We start from the raw sequence: 15,343 nt of genomic DNA, 5'->3' as shown, positions 1-15,343 counted from the left end.
GTCTTATTAAATATCTGAGGATACTAACCGGTTTCTTAAAATTCAGAATTCATGTATGAATCAAAGCATACATCTTTTAATTGAAAGAAAATGGAGGAGGAAAGAGAGTTTACGAACAAAAGGAAAAAAAAAAATCTATAAAAAGGGCTAAAAGCTTGAAGTCATGCTATTGCTTGTGCTCCAGTGAATGTGAGAATTGGGTGGGTTGTTTCAGTCACCAGATATGCCACTGAATTTGTTTTCCCATAGTCAAATAAACTAGTTTTCTCTTTAGTCTCACCATATGCAAAATGAGATTTATATTCAGTAACGTATTAGAGAGCTTTTTTTTAAAAAAAAAGAAAATTACTTTTATGCCTTTTGTAACACAGAAGGGAAGGAACCAAATCCAGACATGCAGTATCAATATTCTGTTACTGATAAAATTAAGAAGTTTTCTAGTATGGCTTTAGGTTTTGTGTGCTTGGGGTTTTTTAAGTGCCTGCAAATTAGGTTAGCACTGTGTGACAAGAAGCTCAGCTCCTGTAATGTTTGAGACAGTTCAGCACCATAGGAGGATTTTCTCCTGTGACCATAGTCTGTCTTGTCATTTTGTTCTCTTAAAACAGAGGCCTGTTGTTGAGCAGTGGAAGGAAGTTCTCTCCATAGACTGAAAGTTTTTCAAAATGTGAGTTGAGTAGCAGGTTTATTAACAATGAATTGATAAAAACTTGAATACTGTGCCATAAACCTGACACATTAACAAAACAAAACAAACCATCCCAGTCCCTTAGTGGTTAGTTAGAATGTTCCTGAGTGCAGGATTTCTCTTATTAAAGTTTACTTAATTCTGCTTATTTCTGGAATACTGATTTGGAAAAAGAAGAGTATAAACTGAGATACAAGACAAACATTAGGGGATTGCCTAAGGTTTTGCATCATCTTCAGTGCTGATCTGAAGTGCTGTCAGTGTTCAGACATTTTACAGATTTACATAAATTTAAAACTTTGTTATTTTTAAAATATTAGACTAGACTATAACTATTAGACTGGAACATGTGTATCTGCACCTCTCCAAAAGTGTGTACAGCATCACTGTCAAAGGAAAGCAGCCCTAGTGAACAATGTGTGCATTTTTTTCTAAAAGCAAATTTATGAAAATGTAGAAACTGAGTCTCTGCAGTGTTCATAATTAATAACATGAACTTGATCTGATCTGTAAGCTTTGATGTTTACAGCACTTACCATTGAGAGATTTATTTTTTTTAGTCATTGGTCAACTTGTTTCATGTTGATTTGCACAAGAAACATTTTTTTGTTTATCTTTCTGGTGCCAGTAGACATGCCCTTGCTGGTTTGGCTGGGAGAGGCACTATGATACAGCATCAGAATGCCTTTGTGTGTTCACTTTGTAGATCATGTAGTACAAATGCCAATTCATTTTCTACCCAACCCTGTGAATTTAGATGTGCTTTTTCTCTCACCCACGCAAAACACAGCTAGCATTCAACAGCTTGCCTGTCATATTATACTAAGAAAAAGTGATAAAAGTAATTCTTGGAAATTCATGTGATTCTGCTAATAGTGATAGCTGATCTACTTTCGAGTTGGGTTTGTGCTTTTTACATTTAAGAAAAAAGGTTCGTAGGACAGTAGTAAAGATGTAACGTCCTTGTTGGGAAGGAAAATGAGCCAGCACAATATAAAACTTTTGGAAAGGTTTTTAATTCATTTTTTTCTTCTTTCTAATTCTGTAGATTCTGTTTCCATATGTTTTTCAGCTTACACAATACTTTATCCTACAATATGGACTGATAAACACATTATTTCCATAAATTACTGGTTTTGCATTCATAAGTAGTGGAGTAACGAGTCGATAAAGGGCAACTACTTGTGAAAGCAGCATAAATACAGCCAGCTTACTTGAGAGATCTGTGTTTTTAACAGTTGCAGCTAGAGTCTCTATATTTTTTAACTCAAAATATTTATCATCGACACTAAGTCAGATGAGATTCCTCCCAAACTGTGTGTGTGTGTGATTTTTTTTTTTTTTTTTTTTTTTTTTTTTTTTATTTGTTTTCAACCTATACTGTCTTGCTGTCTCCTACCTGTCCTTGTTGGCATAATAACTTATACTGTAAAGCAGATTTTTTTTTTTTTTTGTATCACTGATACTGAACATGTACCTTATTTAATTGCTGATTTATTAACCACTGGATGAAAAAATATTTGGACAGTCCTGTTTCCTAGTTGGGCATATCTTTCACGAAAGAAAGTAGAGATATAAAGAAACCTTTCCACTGAATTCAGCATTAATCTCATATTGGATTTACTTAAGTAGCATACTGATACATTAGAGGCCTGTTTCCATTGTTGGGGACTGAAGCTTCTATTTTGTATATAGGACATCTTGTTTCCTACCGTGTTAGGATCCAGGCCTTTAAGTAGTTTCATAGTTGTCTCAGCTCTTGGTTGTTTGTGGATGCTTTGGGAACATGTGGTTCAAGGGGTAAAAAGTCACCTTCAGCGCTGATCTTGAAGACATCAATGACAAGGAAGAGTTACTTGTCTCACCAACTGTTAAAGAGATTGTTAAATCAGATTTGAATCGTGTGGTGCAGTCTTTTTTCTGTACTTAGAATAGGTTAAAACAGTTTCAACGCTAATAAAAATAGGAAATAAAGCAACAACAAAGCAAGTTTTGCATTCTGGCAATATTGGCAGTTACAGAAAAACTGCCATGCTCTTCCAGTGGCAAGTGTGGAAGTATGCAGATCTTGCTGGAGGCAGAGAGGAAACTCTCCCCTCTGGGAAGAAAGCTTGCTATACTTTTTGGACTAAAATAGTTGCTTGTTAAAACTGTTACTAAATAGCTGTATTTTGAGATTAAAGTAGCAGTTCTATTTGTGATCCTTCAGGTGCTTTTTCTTGTATCTCAAGTTCCCAGAATTTTATGCTGCTTCTGTGAAGTGCTTGATTCATCAAGTACTTGATGCTGTGAACCGTTCTACAAAAGACACTCTGTTTCTCAGATTTTTTTATATTTATTTGGAACAAGAACAAGTAGTCTACACATAAAGAGGAATGTTCTCATAACCTTCTTCCCTTGTGCACATTTGAATGAGAATTGCTTGTTTATATCATTTCTAATCCCAGAGTAACAGGTTACAGTAGCATAAACAGTGTGACCTTTTAATGTGATCACAGGAAGTAAAATGTGAAATCTATTTTAAAAATGCATTTTCGACTAAGGAAGAGTATACTTCCTTTTTCTGACAGGAAAAATAACCCATACTAGTTCAGAAGATCTTGATTCCATTATACTGTGTAGGGCCTGTTTTTTCCACTGTTTCTGTACAGTCATTGCAGCTGCTTGAAATAGAAATAAAACTCTGCCATCCTCGTGTAGAATTGTACATCCTTGTTCTGTGTTGTGCAGGCATAAATGGCTAAAGATGGGGGCTACTGGAAAAACAGAACTGTGACAGTTTTTAGTAAGGTTTTAGTAAGAGGAACTTCTTCTGGAGAGAAGGAGAGGATGGGTCATTGGAGCAAGAACTGGAAAAATACTACATAGATTATTAAATAGCCAAAGTATATATACACACATTTTAGAAATTTTCTGAATAGTTCCAGAAATGGGGAGTGTTTTAACCACCAAAAGATGGGGGAGTGGACAGCTATCCAACTCCAGAAAATGTTTTTGTTTATTCCCTTTACAATTTAACTAAATTGGAAAGCAACATTGTCACTTGTATCTTAAACTTGACAAAGGAGGATTTTCAAGATTAACTCTGTTTGCTACCTAGAAGTGCACAGTGCTTGGCAGTGTCTGTAGGATGACATGGGCAAGAATCTGGTTTCAACTTGTACAGTGTTTTCATTCCCAGTATTGATATCTTCTCAGAATTGGCCTGAAGTGTTTCATGACCAGAGCAGATCTGCCCTTGTACTGTTTCAAAACTAGTATAGTAAATATGTGAAGGACAACATGTTGTGAACCAACAAACCCACCCTTTTTATCCTTGCATGTTACAACATTAGCTGTGGTTGAATTGGTAGTGTGCTGAAAAATGCAGTATTGAGTTGGGGGTGTCAATTGTTTGATTTGCCGGTGAGCAATATTACATAGGTGGCTCATTAATAAATTCCCTTTTGATAGCAATTGCTTTTAATTCTTCTATAATAATCACTCTAACTGACACCTGTGAACAGACAGCTAAACCGTGAAAGAGCTTGTGGCAGTCTGGCTTTGGTTGGCAGAGGCACGCAGAGGCAAAGCTGGGTGGTGAGCACGGGTAGTTTTTGGTGAGTCAAAGGGACCATCTAAGCAGCCTGAGGTTCAAAACCTCGAGGCAGTCAGCTGTCCTTTCGGGACAGGGCTGGTTTTGGGGGGATACCCTCAGGTGCTGGAGCTTGTTCTGTGTCCATCAGACTCGTCTTCTTTTCAGTAGAGGTGAAAGACTGGAACAGGAGGTTGAAAATATGTAAAATCTTTACAGCTGCTAAGTTACTGGATTTATTAGCCAACATGAGAGCATTAGTGAAGAGGTCTAATCTTACAAGTCTTTTTAAAGCTTGTCAAGAAGCAGGCACAGCAGATTTCTTGTTTGTAGTTTGTGTAAAGCTTACCATTCAGAAACTCTGTTAGGAGCAAGTCCATTATGCCAGGCTTTACTTAACTGCTTTATGCAGTCCAGCATACAGACTATTTTTCTGTGACTGATTGACAGCAGGAAATTCCTTATTTGTTGTTGTGTCTGCTAAGTTCTTTACCACAAGAAGTGGGGATTTGGGGTAACTGTTAGATGCTTGTTATCTTTTTAAGAGTAGCTAAATAAGTTAATATTGCTACCTATTTAGGAGCAAGCACTCAAACATTTATTGTTTTCATGTAATGTCTACAACTTCAGGGTTTTCTTGTACTAAAGTCTTTGCTAACAGTGTGTTCCCCATATAAAACTGCCTCTCTATATGCCAAATTCTATTCTGGAATACTTAGAGAAAAATAATCCAATCTTCTAGTAAAAATGCTTTGCCCTCAGCACTGTTTAAGAGGAGGCACTTGTGTGTAATTCTAATAGTCAGTAGCCTTTATTTGTCGGATCAGTGCTCAGAAGCCTTCAGTCTAACGGTCTTTTGGGGGCAGGGGAATGGAAAGGGTTGTGATAGGGGTGAAGAGTTATTTAAAGATGTTTGGAAGTTACTGTGTTCTATACTTCCCCCCCCACCCTGTAGCTGTTCCAGATATGTGCTAAGACTGCAAATGAGGGTTTGAGATAGCCACCAAATTATAAAGCATGTTTAGTCAAGACTGATAACCGGCTCTGGCTGCCAGGAAGTGGAACATGATGAGCAAGGGTCTAGTGGTGCTGTGGGTGTGGTGCATGAGGTCCAGCCCTGTGTCTGGGCTCTGAAAGAGAATAGGAAGTGATAGGAGTCGAGCATTTGCAGAGAGGATGCTGTCAGTATAGAGGCAGAAGTCATAATGTTTGCTTGTCTTTGCTAAACCAATTGGTGTTCTCAGAGTGAGTTATTTTAAACTAGCATTATTACTAGATGCATGAAGTGGCAAAATTGTTTAGCTCATCTGATCCATGCAACTTACTTTTACTCACAAATCTGTTTCATTAGCGTGGGGAGGGTTAAATAGTCCTTTGAAGGCCTACCTTGTCAAGTTTTGCAGTCTTTTTCATGTACTGGTGTGCAGATTGCTAATCTGTCCTGCATTAAGACGTCTGTGAAAGCTTATCTTGGTTATGTGATGTGCCTGTTTAACACTGACATTTGTTTTTCAAAGCCTCAGTTGCTTTCAGATGGGGAGATGACCTGCACAGCTGGACGTGAAAGCTCTCTCTCATTGCAGTGTCAGTTAAAACAATCTCTAGTAACACAGGATTGGTTCTGTAAGTGTCTTAAAGTATTGCTTTGCAACTTGCAGAAATAATATAGAATAATTTTTACTACTTAAGATATGGCTGCTTTTGGGTTGAGGGACAGATTGTATCTTTCCACAGGAAGTTCTCAAGCTCATTGGGCATAGGTAGATTTTCTTACACATTGTCTTTTCTGAAGATGTACTTTTATTCACCTTTGCTATGTGAGAACTAAATGCTAACACACACTGGGAACTGCTTATGATAAGTAAAATGCAATATTGATACCCACTGTGACTAAAGACAATGTTTATTGTTATTTGTGTGTGAAGGACAGCTAGTAAAGCAAAGTACTCAGAAACCCGCCCCAGATCTAAGTAACTGAACTTCCCCAAATGTCAGTTCAGTAAATGTTACATCTCTGCTGTCAGCATTTAAGGGTTAAGTTTCTCTTCCTCCAAAAAGTATTGATTTTTCTCTTTTTTTTTTTTTTTTTTTTTTTTTTTTTGGTTTACTACTCTGGTAGTAGTTGCGTAAACATTCAGCTTTAAGTGCAACTTCTTCTGTTAAACCTTGGTGTAGAACAGAGGTGCCCAACCATTCTGTCCTGGAGCCATGTGAAGGCTGAACAGTCTGTTCTGTCCCCATCATCAGACAACATGCTTGTGCATCTGTCACGTGGCCTGTTCAGCCCTTACGTGACCTGACAGTCATACAGTCAGGTAAACAAATGCGTAAGCTTCTGTCTGTGGGGATGGGGGAAATGGCTTCAGTGTTTGACTTAGCCCCAAAGCTGTATTTGGTCCATAGACTCTGAGCTGAGGTTTAGAAAGCTGTAAACTTTAATACTAAACTAGTTTTGCTTAGATTGGTTTCTAAACACATATTAGACAGTCATGAGAGAAAACAGGAGTATCCTAATTCTGCTTTATCTAACATCTGTTTTCAGCAGTACTGTTTGTTCTCAGCAGGTTTTTGTGTGCATTGCAGTAGCTTGGCAACCTGTAGGTTGCACCATTCAATGAATTCAGTATGCTTTTAATCATCTCTAAAATTTTCCTTTCCAAATTTGAATATTATAAGTACAGTGAAGTGGGCATCTGTGATTATAGCAGCAACAGCCATATTAAACAGATCCCAACTGTTCGTGTGAATTTGTAATCCAGTGTGTTTCTTCAGATTTCAGTCCAAAAGTCTTTAGTTTAAGAAAGGATACTTGTAGCTTATTTCTGGGGATGGTAGTTAAGCAGTTACAGCTACTTAAAGTTCCCAAATACAGATTTGAGCAGTATGCTGAAAAATATAACTACTAAAAGCATGACTGTTTGCTGGTGTTGTTGTAGGAGCAAAGCTCGAGTTTGGCCATTCTCTGCACGCAGAGGCATGAATGTGGTTTGTGCAATCCTGTTAATTGTACATTCTCTTTAAACTTGAATCTCTTTGTGTTAGAAATGGTAAAAAGCTTTTAGTAATAGTGTAATGAGTATGCTTTGGCAGAATGAATCTTTAGTTCCTTTACCTGTGTTCTTACTAGTGGTCAAGAGGGCAAAGCATTCTTACACCATAGAATTTGCTGGGATTTTGTATTATACCCTGATTTGTAGTGAAGAAACAGAATGCAGGAGAGAAACTCACTTACATTATGAAGCAAGTACCTGTTGTAACTTTTGGGTCATCATTTTAAATGAACAGGGTTTCTTGGTAGAAATAAATCTAGTAATCACCCTCACATTTTTAACTTAAAAATTGCATCTCAAGAAAGCTGGTAAAGCAACATATGGTACAAACATCTTTAAGGAAATGAAGTTTACCACTAAATAAGATGTAGATACCTTTTTTCTTTTTTTCTTTTTTTTTTTTAATAGGTAACGCAGAGTTCACAACTTCCTATTTAACAATTCCTGCCACTTCCTTTCTTATGTGTTTTAGTACTTCCTCTACATACGAACTCATAACTTGGAGAATTTTGATGGAATTGGTAGAAAGTTGGAAATATGGCTGTTGCCTGTCCCATAGTATTCTAAAAACAAAAATAATACTGACATGGTCTGAATGTGTGCCACGTCGTAGACATGATGTGACTTTATTCCCTTCACATTTGCAAATATACTGGAATATATTTAGTTTTTAGATTACTGGAGTACCCAATGTGAATGAAATTTATGCAGAGTGACACCCCTTAGCTGTGAGAGGAAAAAAACATTTAAACTCTGACTGCAGTTGCTAGTGTTTCAAATTAATGAACAGAGTCTACTTGCATTAGAACTGAGTCCTTTCTTTTTCATATTAAACATTTACTGGTATTACTTTGCTTGTTCTTTTAAAGGTTTAACACAGATTTTTATGTTGTGGTAATTTTTCATAGCTGACTGAAAAAAGTAGATTTTAAAATATGCTTTCCCCAATTGAAATATATTTCAATAAATTATTCTCTTACCTGTTCTGTTTATAAAAATACTAATAAAATAACTTATGTATTTAAACCAAAAATGTGATGTCTTAAATATGACTTATTTGTGAATGCCAATTTTAACTGCACTGTGTTAAGGCATGTTGCTTCTCCTCCTCTTTCATTCTTCATCACTGATATACTTGTTTATGCAGAGTAAGAATCTGGTACATGTAGATCCACCTATGTTTTAATTTTAAAATCTGACTGTTAGTTTATATTCAAGCATGTTCCACATTGGCTTGCCACAACTTCTGCCATGTAAATCCAATGATCTTTTGGCTGTTGGTGGGACAGTCAGCATTTTGAAAGTCTCACCTGTGCAATGTAATGTATTCAAGATTATGTAACAGAAACTTGGGCTGTGTTGCCAAGATACAGTATTAAATGTACAGTTTGGCTAAAAAAAAACCCACCCAACTTTGATTTCTAATGAATTTCTTCCATCATTGAAACAAAAATGGCTCTGAAATAGCAACCTCCAGGTCACTATTTCTAAAACACAGAGGGCTTGCAAAAAACCTTCATGGCAGTTCCGGTGTGTTGTGTTTGAGAAGTGTGTTCAAGTCTATCTGTTTCATGCTTTTGCTGCTGGATAGATACAGGAGCTCTGTGAACACTTTTGTGCATTGATTACTGAAACTAGAGTTCAGAGCTCTTTAAACAAGGAGTACATGTTCATAAGCAAGCAGCTATGAACTGGACCTTTTCTTTTCCTTTCAAGACAGGCTCTTCTGAATGCTCCAGATAGAGAGGAGATTGCCTTTACCTTATCAAATAAGAATATATGCCTTTATAAATGAAACATTACAGAAAAAATAGTGGTAAGTCTCTAAAGTCTGAATAAATTTGTTGCTGTTGCATTTGATATGGTAACAGTATTGTGCTGTGAAGGCTAATTTAGTAGGTTTCTGAGAGGGAAATAACCTTTGGAACTCTTATAATATGCAAACTAATTAGAGGGTACAGTGAACACAGCTGTTTCTGCCAAGCTGACTAAGCTAGGAATTCAAATTACTATTTTTAGCCAGTTTATAATGTCTCCAGTTCTCAATGGAACCCATGTTATTACTTTAAAAAATTATATTAATGTGTGTTTATCACACTGACAAACTAGGTACAATAAACAATTTTAGTGCAACTGGTACATTACTTTTAAAATTGAACAAATTGTGAATATACAGACACAACAAAACAGCTCAGTTGGCTTTTTGGGCTGTGTTATGCTAAAATCATGTCTGTGACTTGTATGAATTCAAACTAAAAGCATTCTCAGAGGAAGGGACATGAGCCCTGGAATGAAGTAACTGTTTTCTGTAAGCTGTTTACATATAGTCTGTCTAGCGTACATATTCCCCATTTTCTTGCCCTCCAAGAAAGTTGTCTTTCTCCATGATACAAGAATTTCTTGCATGCTGTTGTTTGCATTCAAAATGTTTTTCTGTTGATCCTTGATGTATGTTCATTGTACAGATCCTGTAAAAATTACCATAAAATCTATCCTGAAATCTAAAAATCATTGCAGTGAACTGTACTTCTGTAGACTATGAAATAACTGCACTAATAAAAATTTGGAAAACAATGCTGGTGGAGCTTACTTCCTCTAAAGTGTGTACAGTTCTATGAGATACTGTCAAGATTAACTTCAAAATTATGTTCTGAACTAGTTTTTTCTGATAAGCTTCATTTGGTGCTTTCTGCAAAGATAACTGGATGAGCAGAAGCATTCCTCAAAATCTGTGTACCGAATAGACATACTTCATGCATAAATTTTCTTGTTTAAAAAAAAAAAAATCAGTCTAATTTTAACATAACATATGGCAAGCTGGTGTCTAAAACTGCTTTAGCTGACTGCATTCTAAAGGCATACATAACTAGTTTAACTTCATATAAGAATTAAGTCTTAGAAAAACTATTTTAATTTCTGTTTGCTTCTGTTAACACCAGTAGCTTGTTTACTCTGTCCTCTGAATTACAGTAGATAAGATCTGAGTTTAGTTTTAGTCAGTGTTGGGTGTAGAAAATGATGCTTGCAAGTTAATCCTGTTTTCATAAAACCCTGTTTTCACTTCTGTTTTTCATGATGGTAAGAGCCTTTCAGACCAACTCAAATCGAGAAAATAAAAACTAGGCAAACTCCAGAAGTTCTGATTCCTAAGTAATAATCCTTTTGTTTCTGGTTTTGTGTCACCATGGAAAATAGGCCACCGACAATTAATCTAGAAGTGCTTTTATATTTAGAAAGACTTTCCCAGCAAAAACGTAAAGGAAATGCATGATTTCCAGGCCTGGGTCCCATGGCTCTGAATGATGTCCGCTTCCAATGACAATTCTTTTTTCTATAGTGCTAATGATGGGGTAAGGGAGCTAATCTAAAACTTTCTTCCCTTGCCTCTAGGGACCAGGGAAGACAAAAGCATTCCTACAAGAGTCTAAAAAAATTGCCCAGAGAAATAACCTCCCTTCTGAAAGGAGAAATATATAGTTGTTCCAACACAGCTGTCAACCCGAGAGCATTACAGCGAAGTGATTGGATTCCTAAAATGGTAGTGAGAAACATTGACTCCTAAGTTAGAAACCTAATGAGTTTGGGCATTGCAGATGAAAACTAATCTGCTTGGAGAAAACATGTAGCATCCTTAATAGCAACCAAGAGGTGTCTTCTGGCTGTCTTCAATGGGTGACTTCCGTAATTGGTGCATTTGCACTACAACTGAATATTCTGAAGAGATAGGGTAGATGAAAATCACTAGTCTAGCATAAAGGCCTCTTTCTCATTGAAACCCTTTAATGTTTAGCAGTCCAAGTTGACATAAATGTTTATTTTGGAATGTAATGCCAGCAATGACAACAAACTTGACATGAGGGCATCCAAAGGACAATAGCAGTGATGTGAAAAAATGTATGATATTTTCCTTTGTAAGTCCTGGAAGGATATTTTTGTAGCTTTGTATCTCTAATGAACTTGCAAAGGATTGTGTGTGTGCATATTCTTACATACAGCCTATCTTTTGCGTGCAAATTCTAATGTGCATACAAAAATGAATTGATGAGAAATCTCAGAGTGTACGAAGTCTCCTACTTTCCTTATTATTTATTGTGTTGTAAGGTGCCAAGCCAAGTGGTTGAATTTGTAAAGAGCTTGATAAGTAAATATGAGAACAACTCTGGAGCTCTTTCAAAACTCAGATTTTCTGTTTTCAGGCACATCTAGTGCTGTCTTCTCTGAGATTGGTGAATTTTCAACTTTTGATCAAATTGTCTTTGTGTAGCCACCTCTCATTCTACCTAGTTTTTAATACTCATTTTGAGCACCCACCCAAGCTTCTGTGGTCATCTTATTTCCTGTTTTAAAGTAGTTTGTAAACTGTCGTTGGTCTTTGTTACTAGTAACTGGATGACCACCACTTGCATGTAGATATGGCACCATTCGAGAGAGAGATGTATGGTTCATTGTCCATCTGCAACAGAAAGTGGTGCTGCAGAACAAGCCAAATCCAGGGTTAAAAATCCTTGAGATCTTATTCAGGGAATCAGATGTTTTCCAGGGAATTGTCCTTGTGCTACATGTATGGCTGTAAAATCAAACACTCTGGGGAAGAAAAACCAAACAACTTTACTGCTAGAGACTGTTTAAGAAAACAACTTTTCTTTCTCTGACTTGTTAGGATTCCATTGAGGATTAGACTATAAAATACCCCAAAACTTGGCAAGTAATTTTTTAAATCTTTACTAGATAGGCAAAATGATGGATTTAGGAGAGATGATGACTTTGTAGTAGATGGCAATTTTACTCACATCACAAGTGTTGCTATGGTCCTGTGTACTGTGTAGATCCTTTACCTGTCCCTTAGGGCCACTTCATGGTCTTACTCCTAACTAAAATCCCTGGTGCTTCATGGATGCTACCTAATTAGTTTCAATTAGGGAGAAAATGGGAAGTTAATTAGTTGGTGAGGTTGTGTTCCCAGCTTATTTGTGGTTGGTGTTTTGGGACTGCTGTATAAACACCTTGTTATTTTCCTTAAGATCCTTTTCCAGGACAGGTCTCTGGTTTAGTACTGGGCTCATAGTCTGTGCTGTCAATTCTGCACTCTGGCTTCATGGCAAAATTGCTTTCCCTGGAGGAAAGAACGTGATACATATATCATACCAGTTAGAATGTCTGGGGAATCACCCTGTGTTTGGAAGCTCTGATTTGTGTTATGCTTTTGTGGATAATTTCATAAACACATCAGGGAAGTGACTGTGAGCTTCTTGTATGAGCTGTGTTGTGGAAACACACTGTGTGCCTGAACTGTATCTTTTAAAGTTGGAGCAGTGGCTTGCTGAAATACTGCTCTAATGCTGACTTTGTTTTTCTCTGGTGATTTCTAGTTGTGGTGTATGCTAGACAATTAGATCTCTATCTTACATATGATATCTTTATTTGAAAATAACCTTAACAAAATTAAGATCACTTGGGAATTGTAGCCTCCCCTTTTCTCTTGAACAGTTCTGTTATTTTAAAAAGTTCTGCTTGTTATTGATGAGCATATGTCACTGCAGATAGGGAATATTGGACTTGACTAGTCTTCTGTTAATGTGACCAATGTTTTTAAGATACTAGTTAGTAATCTAGATGTGTTTTAACTCATGTCACCTACAAAATAATTAAAAATAATGCAGTGGTAGTTCTGCAGTGGTATATGTTTAAAGTGATGATAAGATATGCACAAATGTTGACATTTCTTTAAAAAAAATTTCTAACATTTGTAATCTTGTTTCTTTAAAATATGTGTCCTGAGCAAAATGACTGTGGTGTTTGTCTATTAAGCAGCTAAAGTGCTGTGCTGTTTGTTTGGCTTTTAGTCAACATACTTTCCAGGAAAAGGTGAAAGGACACTAATACCACAGACAAGTTTCGTTTGTAGCTCAGTGAATGTGAAGTATATGTTTTAATCTAAAATGAAGTCTCTTTTTAAAAAAACTTAATCCAGCCTTAGTAGAAAGACTCAACTTCAGCTCCTCAAATATGTAGGGCTGCTTGTTTTCAGACTTGGAAAGTGTGATATTACTCATCAAAACCACAGAGCTTGTTCTGTGTTTGAATGCTCTGGGTCCTTTGGTAATTGTAGTAATTCTGGTACAGTGCATTAGATGAGCATGATAATAGTCTCCCCAACTGATTCAGAGTGTCTTAAACAGTGACAGTAGATCCAATACCAAACAACTACCTGGAGTCTCCCTTTAGGCAGATTATATTGTCCTTCTGTATCGGTACAATACCTAGTACCTTAGGAGCCTCTCAAATTCCTTGTTAATAGTAGTAATAAAAATGACAGATATTCTGAAAATTTACCTTCTTTTTAGTGGGCAGCATGCCCATGGGGTTAAAAATGGGAGATAAGGAAAAAGAATCATTAAAGATCTTTTCAGCTTTTAATTGATAAGACTTTGAATCTCTTCCCTGACGAGGGCATTCAGGTGGTGGTGGTGATGGAAGTGGGTCTGATTGCAGGATGTCAGACCCAAAATATTTCATTGGTGTCATTCAGGTGCCAGGCCAAGTTTAAATTCTGAAACAATCCTTCAGTTAAAGGACCTCTTGCATATCTTTTTTTTCTTTTTTAAAACATGTGAATAAGTCTTAAATACATGAGAAGAAGCTAGCAACTGTACTTTTATTAGTAAAGAGATGATTTAAAAACACTCAACCCCAGCAAACGAGCCTACAGCCCATAAACCTGCGGGTGACTTTCTGTTGTATTTATTAAAGTCAGAGTGGACACCTGGAGGAGTGGGGAAAGGACAACTTCAGACAAGATCTGATAATGATTTTAATTGCCTACTGCTGTTGTCATACAGCTGGCAGGAACTAGGAGTATAATTATTAGCAAGTTTTTGTCTCTGCAAATGCTCTGATGCCCTGTACAGATCAAATTCACTTGCCTTCTGTGTGAAGGGAGAGAATGGTAAGTTATGAAATGGAACTGTGCCTGTGTTCGTTTACAGGAACATTCTTCTGCTTCAGGATTTTAAATGTGCTTGTTTCAGTGTACTGAAATCAATTTACAGGAAGCCGGGCTCGACTGATTCACTTTCTGCATATTGATTTCTATCCCAAAGTGAAACTTCTGATATTAACAACGCATAAGTGATTTTTTTTTTTTTTAAGGCATCACTTGAAATGACTGAAAATAATAAACACTTTTTTCTTGAAGTCTTGTAAAGGTGAGATTTAAATCTGAATAAGAATGGTCTGGGTAATTCCTGTAATGCTGATGAAGTTTACAGCTGGTTTGTGCTTATATAGAACAAGAATTCTCACTGTTTTCCTGCCTTTATTTCAGTACCTTTTCTTGATCTTCTGAACATAAATTAGCCACTGCCTGGTAGAATAACCTGTTCTCAGGGCTCCAAAACCAGGCTATCCATAGGTCAATCATGACAGGTAAAGAACCACCACCTAATGACAGGTCCTGAAACAGAGTGAAAGACATAAAGGATGATACTTCAGTTTATTCCCTCTTTGATTCTCTGTTAAGATTTAAGGTTGAACAAGACTTTTCCTTTTTTTTTCTTGTCACTGCTCCTTTTGGGTTTTATGGAAAATCCCATTTTGAGAATATTTTTCTAAATAAATAATCATGGATTGATGATCATTTTGTAGGTACTTGTGGTTGCGTAGTCATCTTAAAAACTTAAGCAGAAGTAGGTTTATCCTTTTCATGTGCAGACTATGCATGCGCTCTATAAGGATTTTCATCTAGATTTCATTCTATTGATTGTAACTGAAGATGAAATGGGGTTTCATAGCTTGATCAAATGCCTATTACATAAAAAATACTTTATCCTTCTGCCAAAGGGTTTTTGGATAAAACTGTTATAGATTAAACCATGTCAACATGGCATTCCCTTCTACTATCTTTTAGTAAATAGGACTCTGGTTACTGAGAGATACAGTGTCAATTGGTTGTTGTTAGACAGTATTAGGAAGTTTTTAATCTCGGTTTCATTGTGTATTTTTACAAAATAAATTATTTCTATAAGCCAGATA

General features: G+C 36.5%; 1 protein-coding gene across 1 annotated transcript in view; it reads left to right on the top strand.

Annotated features, from left to right (window-relative positions):
- Positions 1-9,028: 9,028 nt before the first annotated feature.
- Positions 9,029-15,343, top strand: part of PTPN1 (protein tyrosine phosphatase, non-receptor type 1) — a 30,893-nt gene continuing 24,578 nt past the window's right edge. Inside the window, exon 1 of the mRNA XM_026861971.1 lies at positions 9,029-9,128. The gene's annotated coding sequence lies outside the window, so the exon portion shown is untranslated. The remainder of the gene's footprint in view (positions 9,129-15,343) is intronic.

This window comes from Athene cunicularia (assembly GCF_003259725.1).
Source record: "Athene cunicularia isolate RWA chromosome 20 unlocalized genomic scaffold, athCun1 chr20_part1, whole genome shotgun sequence".
NCBI classification, from domain to species: Eukaryota; Metazoa; Chordata; class Aves; order Strigiformes; family Strigidae; genus Athene; species Athene cunicularia.
The sequence above is the reverse complement of the archived record's forward strand: the minus strand, read 5'-3'. Positions and strand labels throughout refer to the sequence as shown.